This window comes from Musca autumnalis, unplaced genomic scaffold (genome assembly GCF_047663935.1).
Source record: "Musca autumnalis isolate F117 unplaced genomic scaffold, ASM4766393v1 scaffold_4, whole genome shotgun sequence".
In the NCBI taxonomy this organism is placed as follows: Eukaryota; Metazoa; Arthropoda; class Insecta; order Diptera; family Muscidae; genus Musca; species Musca autumnalis.
In genome coordinates, this window is record NW_027411977.1 from 229,195,770 (window position 1) to 229,208,569 (window position 12,800).

The 12,800-nt window shown below is 31.9% G+C and overlaps 1 protein-coding gene across 3 annotated transcripts in view; it reads left to right on the plus strand.

The window, feature by feature from the left end:
• The first annotated feature begins 7,712 nt into the window (after positions 1-7,712).
• Positions 7,713-12,800, plus strand: part of LOC141401290 (ATP-binding cassette sub-family G member 1) — a 45,256-nt gene continuing 40,168 nt past the window's right edge. Inside the window, exon 1 of one of the 3 annotated variants that reach the window (XM_073981397.1) lies at positions 7,713-8,240. The gene's annotated coding sequence lies outside the window, so the exon portion shown is untranslated. The remainder of the gene's footprint in view (positions 8,241-12,800) is intronic. The other 2 variants (XM_073981395.1, XM_073981396.1) reach the window with 2 other exon arrangements.

A 12,800-nucleotide genomic window follows, 5' to 3' on the forward strand; every position in this document is an offset into this window, starting at 1 on the left:
GTATCTCTTGTGCCAGACACTGAACATTTTCATTAAAATGTTTTGAGTTTGTAGGTAGGAGGGAGAAAGGGAGCTCCTTCACCTCTTCCCTCTCCTAAAAGTTAAAACACAAGAGTATGTCTAAGCAAATTTATCTCCCCAGCAAACCAATCGTACCGACATCGGAACAAAATTCGGATGCTACGTCCGTCGTCTGATCCGAAATCGTAACGATATCTTAACGAAAGTTGTATGAAGTTGTTGACATAATTGCGGAACGAAATGTCGGAGCGACATCGGATTGATTTCGGTCCGATTTCCTAACGAAATCTCAAGAAAACAACTGAGAAATTCGGAAAGGAAATTTCTTTCCGACATTCCTTCCGAAATCTGAACGAACTTACTTCCGAAATTGTTCAGACGTGTCAGACATTTGGTTTGCTGGGTTGTTGGGTGCACAGACACCCGAAATTGATATTGTTGAACAGTGGTATCCAAGAAGTGAAATTGTATTCTCAGAATCCACAAGAAGGAAGATGGCAGTGTTGATGGATGGTGTTCTAAAAAACAATTGATTTTAATATTTTATAATTATAATTGCGAAATTCCATGTTCACATATGTATGTCTATGCAAATGTATCTCCATTAACAATTTTCTTTACATTCTCTCGTTGATTGGCGCCCTTTGTTTCATTGGTCTCTGTAATGTTTATGGTTTTTGTATTGTTAACGATGTTTCATTATAATAAAAACTTAAAAAATAACAACACTTACATGCACAAATATGAAAATATTCAGCCATCATTCACCATTATTGATATAGAGAAATCATGTCAACCATGTTTGCAGGGCTGCCAGATTATTTTTATGGAAAATCGTCAAAATGACGATTTTTAAAATTAAAATCGTCAAATCTATTTTACAAAATCGTCAAAAATTAAAATAGGGACATTTAGTTATATTTAAATACATTTTTAATTACAACCATGGTTTAATAAGAAAGGTTAGCCAAAGCTTTATGTCAATTTAATTTTTTTCTTTCGAGTATGCCTAAAACTTCAAAACAGTATAAACAAACTGTGTATATATGTGTGGTGTTTGAATAATATGCCAAACAATTTTAAAAACAATCGAATTCAATGATTTTTAAAATTGTTTTTAGACCATTTGTATGGAAGAAATTGGTGAGATTTGCATTGAAGCAATCAGTTTATCATATTCACAACTCGGTAATGTGGAGAAAACTTAACTCTTCATTCACTTTTCGCGTTTTTTATAAACTGCTCAAAAAATGCATTGTAAACAAACCCACTTGTTGCTTTTATTTTGAAGTTTTAGGAATTCAAGAAAAACAAGGGTTCTATAGATTTTTTTCATTTAAATCTACCTCTTTACTTATACCATGATTACAACAAACGTAAAATGGATATTTCAGTAAGTAACATGCTTCAAATCAGTATTAAATTAAATAATTAATTAAACGATTTTGTAAATAAATATTTTAGTCAACATTCCTAACATGTCGTGTTCAATCAATGTTTCAAACAATTTGTTTTGTTAAATATACTCTACTGTGAATGCTTATGAAGAGAATTTCGTTTCGTTTTTTGAAGATTTACTTGGCTTAAAACACGTTTAACATTTGTTGACGAATGTGTTACTAAAGGGTAGTTTACACTATATGTAAATGTCATATGACATGAAATTTTCCATCATTATCATTAGCTAATAAGTGCAATATTGGGGATTTTCCTTACGCCATTTACTTTGTGCGTCCACACCAGCAAAATTATTATAAAATTACTTCTCCACATTGTCTGCGTGGGTAGATATGGAATGTTTTTATTTCGTGTCATATGGCATTGATAGATAGTGTAAACTACCTCTAAGGAAAACATATGAACCATCAACACGTTTCAAATCAAATTTTACAAATGTGAAATAAATCCGTTTCATTATTTTCAAACATTTCCTAAAAATCCAAAAGCTTCAGTTCACGAAATTCTGTTGCTATTTTTAATTTTTGTTCCTTTATAAATTTACCAAAAAATATAAGATTTTTGCAGGTCCTGGAGCTGTGCAATTATATATTTTGCTTGTTTCCATTGAATTCAGTTTGGTTCTAGTATAAAATTCCTGTGCATATACGCCCAAACATATGTATGTGATTATTGTTTAATAATTAATTTTTGAAATTAATTAGGAATATTTGATCAGTTTTTACAAATTCATATCTTACGACATTTTTTATGACTGTATTTGCAAAATATCCAAAAATCGTCATTTTTGGGGTAAAAATCGTCAAATCGTCATTTGTCAAATTTTGCCCAAAAAATCGTCAAAATGACGATAAATCGTCAAATCTGGCAGCCATGCATGTTTGTCGTAAAAAGGCGGGCTATTTGATTGCCATCATTCTCTCATTGAGTGAGAGATACTCAGTACAGATATTAAAGAGACAACTCTCTATTGTTGTACGTTTTATATTGCAAAAAAATGTGTCTTATTTATCAAAATATTTTTTATTAATGAAGTATATTTACAACAACTACAATAACTTTATAACGGTTTTTGGCATATGTTGGTTTTCATCTTCTATGTTTGATTCACCACAAGATGTCATTTTAATGTGAATGACAGGGTGACACATAAATCAACGGTTAATCTCTACATGATAGCAGGGTGTTTCATATAAAAACGTTTTTTCTTAAAACGTTTCTATAGCTTTGTTCCTTTACTTTTTTAATGGTAAGAGTGGTAAAAGAGAAAAGTGTCAAAATTGCTCTCTCATGAATATTTTTACCAGAAAAGTAAAGGAACGGAAAAATGGTAGATCTGGCAGCAATGTCAAAAAGAAACATAAAAAATCAATTTCCGTCTTTTATTTCACAGTTTTTAATTTACAGCCTGTTTCTGTATGTCGAAAGAAGAATGTGTTTCATTCGCACACATTCTTCGTTCGACATACAGAAACTGGCTGTTAGTTTTGTCAGCGTTCGACTTTTTCTTCTGTTTTTCGTCTATTTTCTTTTTCGTTGTGAAATAATCGTAAAACAAAAGTCGAAAAATCAGTTCTGTAATTTTTACCTGCAGAAATTTTGCTGGTAGCCTGCGGTAGAAGAGAAAGTTATTTCGCCCTCTCTCTCCTCTCACTCTCTTTAAAATTTCTTCCAATTTTGCCACTTTTCGGGGTTAAGGAATAGAGCTGGCAAAAAATCGATGGCCCTATCGATATTATCAATATTATATTAGGCAATTTTCCTTGCAGCTATTGCATGATCCAAATAGAAGATCATCAAAAAGGCAAGCTGATACCTCCATTTCCTATCAAAATATATTGTCGTAGTTCGAAATTGAACGAAAAAACATAGTCACATAGCAAAATGATAAAAAAAAAAAAAATTTGGTTCAACCAAATGTTTAAATTCTTTTGAAATATCACGAATAAAACATTTGTCTACAATTATCGTTGTGTTTTGTGGCGTTTATTGTTGTGTGATATAAAATAGACCAAAAATAAATAAACATTTTTAATAATAGGTGTGTTCGTTTACTCAACAATTTGTACAAATTTGTACAAGTCCAGTAACTTCTTGTAAACGACCAAGGTCTTTTGCATTGTACTGCAGAGTAAACGAACAACATCCAGTAACAATTTGTACAAATTTTAAGTAAACGAACACACATAATATCAAAATCAAAAGCAAATAATTTTTATTCCCAGCAACAAGAGGTGAGGTATTTGGTAACGCTTTGCCTCTCAACACCCTCTCTCACCGAAAAATTGACAATTGCCGAATGTAAATATTGACAAAGGAACGGAAAAATTGTAGTTTTGGTAATAATGTCAAAAAGATTTTCTTTCTTTTCAATTTATTTTTATTTTTTATTTCACTGTTTTTAATTTTATTTTGTCAGCGTTCGCTTTTTTTTTTCTTTTTCTTTTGTTTTTTTTTTTACTTTTTTATCATGTATTATTATTATTATATTATTTATTGATACATTTCCACGAAAAAATTTAGATAATTTATGTGCAAGTAAGGCTTGTGTAAATGTCATACATATAAGAATAGCTCTGTTCCAGAACTAAAAAGTTTTTACAATTTTTACCACTTTTACACATTTTGCGTTCCCGTACACAAAATTTATATGAAAATCGTTTACGACTTTTTCAACTTTTACGACTTTTACCACTTTATAAAGTACGGGAACAGGCCATATTATTTTACTGGGATCTTGGCAAAATAATACAGGTACAACGGGAAAAACAGCTGATTATCACTCTAGTTGTCAAAATGAATTATTGTGAATAAAATCAGTTGCAAAATGTTCACTTCTCTTTGAACAAAAATGCAGCTGAATAGCTTTCTCTTAAGAAACTTTTTACACGACAAATTTGGGCGAGCAAAAATGTGCAACATGTTTGCCTGCTTCTGATTGGTTTATTCGCCGACTTTGACATTTGTTCCAGTTTTTTTGACGTTTCTGTCATTTTTCCATTCCCGTACATTTTAGAAAAATGTGTATGTGGAACTCATTTTCGACAGTTTGCTCTTTTGGTACTTTTATCATTAAAAAAGTACTGGACCGAAGCTTTTATGTAACACCTTCTTATTCCACCATGACTGGGTTCAACAAAATACCCATCGATATTGATATGCCAATGTATTTACAATGCATTGATCTTTATTTTTAAGAAAATTTTCCGTAAAAATACAATTTTCGTTTATTATGCAAACAAAGGCAATCAGAATATGTTGTGGACATTTTTTTTTTTTAATTTTGCTGACGCAGTTAATCAATTAATTCTATACTGGACTTTCATTGGAAGACAATATTTTTGTTGGTGTTATTGTAAAATCTAATTATAATCTGTCAGCAATTCAATTTTGTATTGGAAAATTTCGTTGCAATCGAAGTCACATGTACCCTTATCAGTTTTGTTGTCTGTGAAATAAAGAAAGATGGTCAAGTTCAAGTTCATTCGACAATAAAATTGTAAATACGGGAAAAAATAAGTAACAACTTTTTTTTATAAGAAAACTTGCTATTCAGCAACATTTCCTCTACGAAAACTTGCTATTCAGCAAATTTTCTCTACGAAAAGTCTCTATTCAGCAAGTTTTCTCTGCGAAAAGTCGATATTCAGCAACTTTTATATACGAAAAGTCGCTATTCAGCTAATTTTCTTTACTAGATGTCGGTAATCAGCAAATTTTCTTTGCGAAAAGCAACTTTTCTCTACGAAAAGTCGCTATTCAGCAATTTTTCTCTACGAAAAGTCGCTATTCAGCAACTTTTCTCTACGAAAAGTCACTATTCAGCTACTTTTCTATACGAAAAATTGTTATTCAGCAACTTTTCACTCCGAAAAGTCGCTATTCAGCAACTTTTCTCTGCGAAAAGTCGCTATTCAGCAACTTTTCTCTACGAAAAATTGTTATTCAGCAACTTTTCACTGCGAAAAGTCGCTATTCAGCAACTTTGCTATACGAATAGCCGCTATTCAGCAACTTTTATCTACAAAAAGTCGCTGTTCAGCCATTTTATCTACGAAAAGTCGCTATTCAGCGAAGTCGCTATTCTACGAAAAGTCGCTATTCAATAACTTCTCTCTACGAAAAGTCGCTATTCAGCAACTTTTCTCTACGAAAAGTCACTAGTCAGCAACTTTTCTCTACGAAAAGTCGCTATTCAGCAACATTTCTCTACGAAAAGTCACTAGTCAGCAACTTTTCTCTACGAAAAGTCGCTATTCAGCAACATTTCTCTACGAAAATCGATATTCAGAAACTTTTCTCTACGAAAAATCGCTATTCAGCAACTTTTCTCTGCGACAAGTCGCTATTCAGCAACTTTTCTCTACGAAAAGTCGCTTTTCAGCAACTTTTCTCTACGAAAAGTCGCTATTCAGCAATTTTTCTCTACGAAAAGTCGCTATTCAGCAACTTTTCTCTACGAAAAGTCACTATTCAGCTACTTTTCTCTACGAAAAATTGTTATTCAGCAACTTTTCTCTGCGAAAAGTCGCTATTCAGCAACTTTTCTCTACGAAAAGTCGCTATTCAGCAACTTTTCTCTACGAAAAGACGCTATTCAGCAACTTTTCTCTACGAAAAGTCGCTATTCAGCAACTTTTCTCTATGAAAAGTCGCTATTCAGCAACTTTGCTATACGAAAAGTCGCTATTCAGCAACTTTGCTATACGAAAAGTCGCTATTCAGCAACTTTTCTCTACAAATAGCCGCTATTCAGCAACTTTTATCTACGAAAAGTCGCTGTTCAGCCATTTTCTCTACGAAAAGTCGCTATTCAGCAACTTTTCTCTACGAAAAGTCGCTATTCAACAACTTCTCTCTACGAAAAGTCGCTATTGAGCAACTTTTCTCTACGAAAATCGATATTCAGCAAGTTTTCTCTACGAAAAGTCGCTATTCAGCAACTTTTCTCTGCGACAAGTCGCTATTCAGCAACTTTTCTCTACCAAAAGTCGCTTTTCAGCAATTTTTCTCTACGAAAAATCGCTATTTAGCAACTTTTCTCTACGAATAGTTTCTATTCGGCAACTCTTCCATTCCTCAACACTTTTATGCGAAAAGTCGCCATTCAGCAACTTTCCATTTGTGAAAATCGCAATTGTTTTTGTCGTTGTAAAAGCTGCCTTTTAAACAAATCTTTTGTTTCGTCTACTTAATCAGTCAGTAAATCAAATCAAATTTGTATTGCAAAATTTTTATTACAAACAATCGAACTCGCGTGTAGCCGTATCAGTTTTGTAGCCTGGCGGTGGTGAAGGTCAAATTGCTAAAACAATGCGTGTTAACATTTACCAAATTCAGTGCATTTCAACTGTCAATCTCACTTCGAATACGTCAACTTGCTTTTCAACAACTTTTCTATACGAAATGTTGCTATTCAGCAACTTTTCTATACGAAATGTTGCTATTCAGCAACTTTTCTATACGAAATGTTGCTATTCAGCAACTTTTCTATACGAAAACTTGCTATTCAGCAACTTTTCTATACGAAATGTTGCTATTCAGCAACTTTTCTATACGAAATGTTGCTATTCAGCAACTTTTCTATACGAAATGTTGCTATTCAGCAACTTTTCTATACGAAATGTTGCTATTCAGCAACTTTTCTATACGAAGTGTTGCTATTCAGCAACTTTTCTACACGAAACGTTGCTATTCAGCAACTTTTATATACGAAATATTGCTATTCAGCAACTTTTCTATACGAAATATTGCTATTCAGTAACTTTTCTATACGAAACGTTGCTTTTAAGCAACTTTTCTATACGAAATTTTGCTGCAACTTTTCTACACGAAATGTTGCTATTCAGCAACTTTTCTATACGAAATGTTGCTATTCAGCAACTATTCTATACGAAATGATGCTATTCAGCAACTTTTCTATACGAAATGTTGTTATTCAGCAACTTTTTTATACGAAATGTTGCTATTCAGCAACTTTTATATACGAAATGTTGTTATTCAGTAACTTTTCTATATAAAGAACGACCATTTAATTAATTTATTACACTTCTGTGAGCAAAAATAAATTTCAATAAATTTAAAATTTGGTCGACTTTTTCACCACCGTAAATCGATATTTTCTTCCATTGGCAACCCTATGCCTTTGTAGTAGTTTGGTTTGATGTTTGGTTGCTGTGGTGTTTTGGCAGTTGAGTATTTTGGTTTGAACGTCAAGTGTCGCAAAAAATAACGGTATAAGTTCAACTGTGAGAAGGTAAACAACGTAGAAGAGTTTCATGCGCGGGACGAACAACAACAACGAATGTTTACGCGAGTTATTGATATCTTATTAGAATAAAAGAATAACGGAAAGGAAAAAGTTTGAAAAAAAAGTAAATCAAAATAAAAGAAAATTGTAATAAAAACAAAATTTAATAAAAAAAGAAGAAGAAAAAATATTTCCAACATTTAACTGTTTTACTAATAAAGTTTTTCACCCAACGAATGCAAAAGAAGACGGGAAAATTGATTAAAGAAAACAAAGAAAATACCTAAAAAGCATGAAAGCAACTACCTATGATGTTACAAGTCAGTGAAAAGCAACAACAAGTCGTTGTGTTATGTGATTGAAGTGCCTAAGAAGGAGAAAGGAAGAGACGTTTGTTTGTAGGTTTATATTTCTTCATTGGGCTTTCCCAACAAGTGAATTCAATTTGTGTTGTTGGTGTTGTGCTGAGCTGTGGTGTCTGCACCTTGTTTGGATTCTCCAAGAAAAAAATGTAAGTTTTATTATTACTTTTTTATCTCTTGTCTTTATGGACATTGGCAAATATTCCTGTTTTTTTTTTTTGCAATTAATTAGTCAAGCTGATTTGTCCCCAACAAACCGGGTACTTAATAGGTTAAAGCTTAGAAACTTGTCTTGGCTGAATGTAAGAAAGTAGGCGGGAAATTTTTCGCAGGAATGGTGTTCAGCGTTCATCATGTTTGTGTGTCAATCAAATTTAAGATTAGACAGAAAGATTGTTGTTTGTAGGAATACAAACATGGGCAGAAAAATTGTGGGTCTCATAAAGTTGCTGAATAGCAATTTTTCATATAGAAAAGTTTGTGAATATCGAGTTTTCGTAGAGAAAAGTTGCTGCATAGCATGTTTTCGTATAGAAAAGTTGCTGCATAGCATGTTTTCGTATAGAAAAGTTGCTGCATAGCATGTTTTCGTATAGAAAAGTTGCTGCATAGCATGTTTTCGTATAGAAAATTTGCTGAATAGCAAGTTTTCGTATAGAAAATTTGCTGAATAGCAAGTTTTCGTATAGAAAATTTGCTGAATAGCAAGTTTTCGTATAGAAAATTTGCTGAATAGCAAGTTTTCGTATAGAAAATTTGCTGAATAGCAAGTTTTCGTATAGAAAATTTGCTGAATAGCAAGTTTTCGTATAGAAAATTTGCTGAATAGCAAGTTTTCGTATAGAAAATTTGCTGAATAGCAAGTTTTCGTATAGAAAATTTGCTGAATAGCAAGTTTTCGTATAGAAAATTTGCTGAATAGCAAGTTTTCGTATAGAAAATTTGCTGAATAGCTAGTTTTCGTATAGAAAATTTGCTGAATAGCAACATTTCGTATAGAAAATTTGCTGAATAGCAACATTTCGTATAGAAAATTTGCTGAATAGCAACATTTCGTATAGAAAATTTGCTGAATAGCAACATTTCGTATAGAAAATTTGCTGAATAGCAAGTTTTCGTATAGAAAATTTGCTGAATAGCAAGTTTTCGTATAGAAAATTTGCTGAATAGCAACATTTCGTATAGAAAAGTTGCTGAATAGCAACATTTCGTATAGAAAAGTTGCTGAATAGCAACATTTCGTATAGAAAAGTTGCTGAATAGCAACATTTCGTATAGAAAAGTTGCTGAATAGCAACATTTCGTATAGAAAAGTTGCTGAATAGCAACATTTCGTATAGAAAAGTTGCTGAATAGCAACATTTCGTATAGAAAAGTTGCTGAATAGCAACATTTCGTATAGAAAAGTTGCTGAATAGCAACATTTCGTATAGAAAAGTTGCTGAATAGCAACATTTCGTATAGAAAAGTTGCTGAATAGCAACATTTCGTATAGAAAAGTTGCTGAATAGCAACATTTCGTATAGAAAAGTTGCTGAATAGCAACATTTCGTATAGAAAAGTTGCTGAATAGCAACATTTCGTATAGAAAAGTTGCTGAATAGCAACATTTCGTATAGAAAAGTTGCTGAATAGCAACATTTCGTATAGAAAAGTTGCTGAATAGCAACATTTCGTATAGAAAAGTTGCTGAATAGCAACATTTCGTATAGAAAAGTTGCTGAATAGCAACATTTCGTATAGAAAAGTTGCTGAATAGCAACATTTCGTATAGAAAAGTTGCTGAATAGCAACATTTCGTATAGAAAAGTTGCTGAATAGCAACATTTCGTATAGAAAAGTTGCTGAATAGCAATATTTCGTATAGAAAAGTTGCTGAATAGCAACATTTCGTATAGAAAAGTTGCTGAATAGCAACATTTCGTATAGAAAAGTTGCTGAATAGCAACATTTCGTATAGAAAAGTTGCTGAGTAGCAACATTTCGTATAAAAAAGTTGCTGAGTAGCAACATTTCGTATAAAAAAGTTGCTGAGTAGCAACATTTCGTATAAAAAAGTTGCTGAGTAGCAACATTTCGTATAGAAAAGTTGCTGAGTAGCAACATTTCGTATAAAAAAGTTGCTGAATAGCAACATTTCGTATAGAAAAGTTGCTGAATAGCAACATTTCGTATAGAAAAGTTGCTGAGTAGCAACATTTCGTATAGAAAAGTTGCTGAGTAGCAACATTTCGTATAGAAAAGTTGCTGAGTAGCAACATTTCGTATAGAAAAGTTGCTGAATAGCAAGTTTTCGTCTAGAAAAGTTGCTGAATAGCATGTTTTTGTCTAGAAAAGTTGCTGTATAGCATGTTTTCATCGAGAAAAGTTGCTGAATAGCAAGTTTTCGTCGAGAAAAGTTGCTGAATAGCAAGTTTTCGTCGAGAAAAGTTGCTGAATAGCAAGTTTTCGTCGAGAAAAGTTGCTGAATAGCAAGTTTTCGTCGAGAAAAGTTGCTGAATAGCAAGTTTTCGTCGAGAAAAGTTGCTGAATAGCAAGTTTTCGTATAGAAAAGTTGCTGAATCACGACTTTCTTAAAGAAAGTTAGCTTATGGTGAATTTTCTTAAGAAATTATTTCTAATTCGGATGTTTATATACCGGAAGTGATGTTTGCAAACAAAACAAAAAACCAAAATATGCAGATTTGAAAGAGGGAAGTTTTAAAACTGGTTATTGAAGTGGTTCTTGTTTGCTTATGATAGATCTTCAATCCACTTCGATAGATCTTCTCCAGTCTTTCTAAACTATTCTACATATTTTTAAAATAAAACCAAATTAATTAATTTCGGATGCAATAAACTATTGCAAATTCTTTTCATCTGCATATTGAACAAAAAAAAAACGTTTTGTATGCATCAAGTTCCGAGTTAAGTAGACATGATTTTTTTTTTTTTTTGAATTCGTGACGACAATATGCTGATTAGAATTCACACTTATTGCCGGCTTGTGTGAATTTTGCTGCTGATGATGGTGTTGTTGCTGTCTACCTACCAGCTTCCGCCAGCTCATCTTCAAGTCGAGTGAATAACTTATATTATTTTAATTGCTTACCATTAATTCCAAGTTTGAAACAATTATAATTTATTTTATTGCTTTTTTATAGCGAATATTTAAAAACAATAAAATATACACCATAAATAAATTTTAATAAAATGTTTGATGGGGGAAGCCAAGTGAATTTGTCATAAATGACACTGAATGTGGGTGATTCGCTCTATTCATTCACCAAATTCATGATGTTTGGAGTGAAATAAAATTTTAAGAGATTTGGTCTTAAAAACCAAGACGTTATCATTTTCGGACTGCATCTTAACAAAATATTTTTATTTGAACATTTCCAGCTCGAAATTCCTATTTCCAAATACCCGACAATTATTTTCTCCATGAATATTTCAAAGGTTTTTTTGTTACTAATGGTCTCATGTTCATTGAAAATTAATCATACATATTTATATTGCGAAACCATTGCTTCCAAGTCAAACAAGTGTTTGACATTTGTTTTAATAGAAGGTTTTTGAACAAAAAATCTTTGTTCGTTTCTTTTTTTGTTTCAATTGAATTGTAAAACACTTTTTATTTTAGAAAATTATTTGCATTTGTTGTTAATCAAAACAAATGTGTAGAAGGCGTGCTGCTATTCTGATAATACGTTAAATACAAAGTATTATTTCAATTATCCAACCGCAATCACAGCTTATTTGAAATGTTGATATTCATATCAAAACTATGTCCACACAATAACTCAATCTGAGGTGATAAGAAATTGGTATGTATTTTCAGGTACCGCAAAAGGGTTTGGAATAATATAAATATCAAATTGACCTTGAGAATTTGTTAATGGGTCAATTAACGGTGGGAACCTCTGAAGAAAAGAATTTACTACAAATAAAAAATTATACCCTTATTTTCTATAGCAGCAGTCTTTCTTTCAAAAAGGAAATATAGAAGCAGCTTTTCTTTCAGAAAGGGTCTACAGAAGCACCCTGACTTTCAGAATGTGTCCATAGAAGCATTACATTTCCTTGTCAAAGCTTCCTCCTGCCCCTATCTAAATAAACAACGATAATTTTTTTACAATGTCAAATAACTTAAAGTCTAACTGAACACACCCTTTGAAAACGAATGTAAACAAGTGTCCGGTTCTATTTCTCTAATTAAAATAACGGTTGCTTGTTTTTCCTTGGCAAAGTTTCTTCCTCCCTATCTAAACCAAACAAAGGTAATTAATTTTTATTATAGAATCAAATATATTGATATCTAATTAACATACTCATTAAAAATAAATGTTGAAGTGTGTCAGGTTTATTTCCCAAATTCAAGTAACGGTATCTTTTATTACTTTGTCAAAGCGTCTCTCTCCCTCTATCTAAAGCAAACAACGGTAATTTAGTGTTTATAGAATCAAATATCTTAATATATAATAGCTGGTTTACACTCATGCTCCGATATCCACTTTATTTCACCAAATCCTTAAATACACCCAGGGTACCTATTCTGTAACTTTTTAACAACTTTACTCATTGTTTATTTTACAACAATCTCATTTGTTTGTTTTGTAGTTGTTACAAAAACAAAAGACATTTTAACAACTTTTCAATCGATAAAAGTTACAGAATAGGCCTACAGGTGTTTACATTTATTATTGGTCTGTTCCCGTACTTTATAAAGT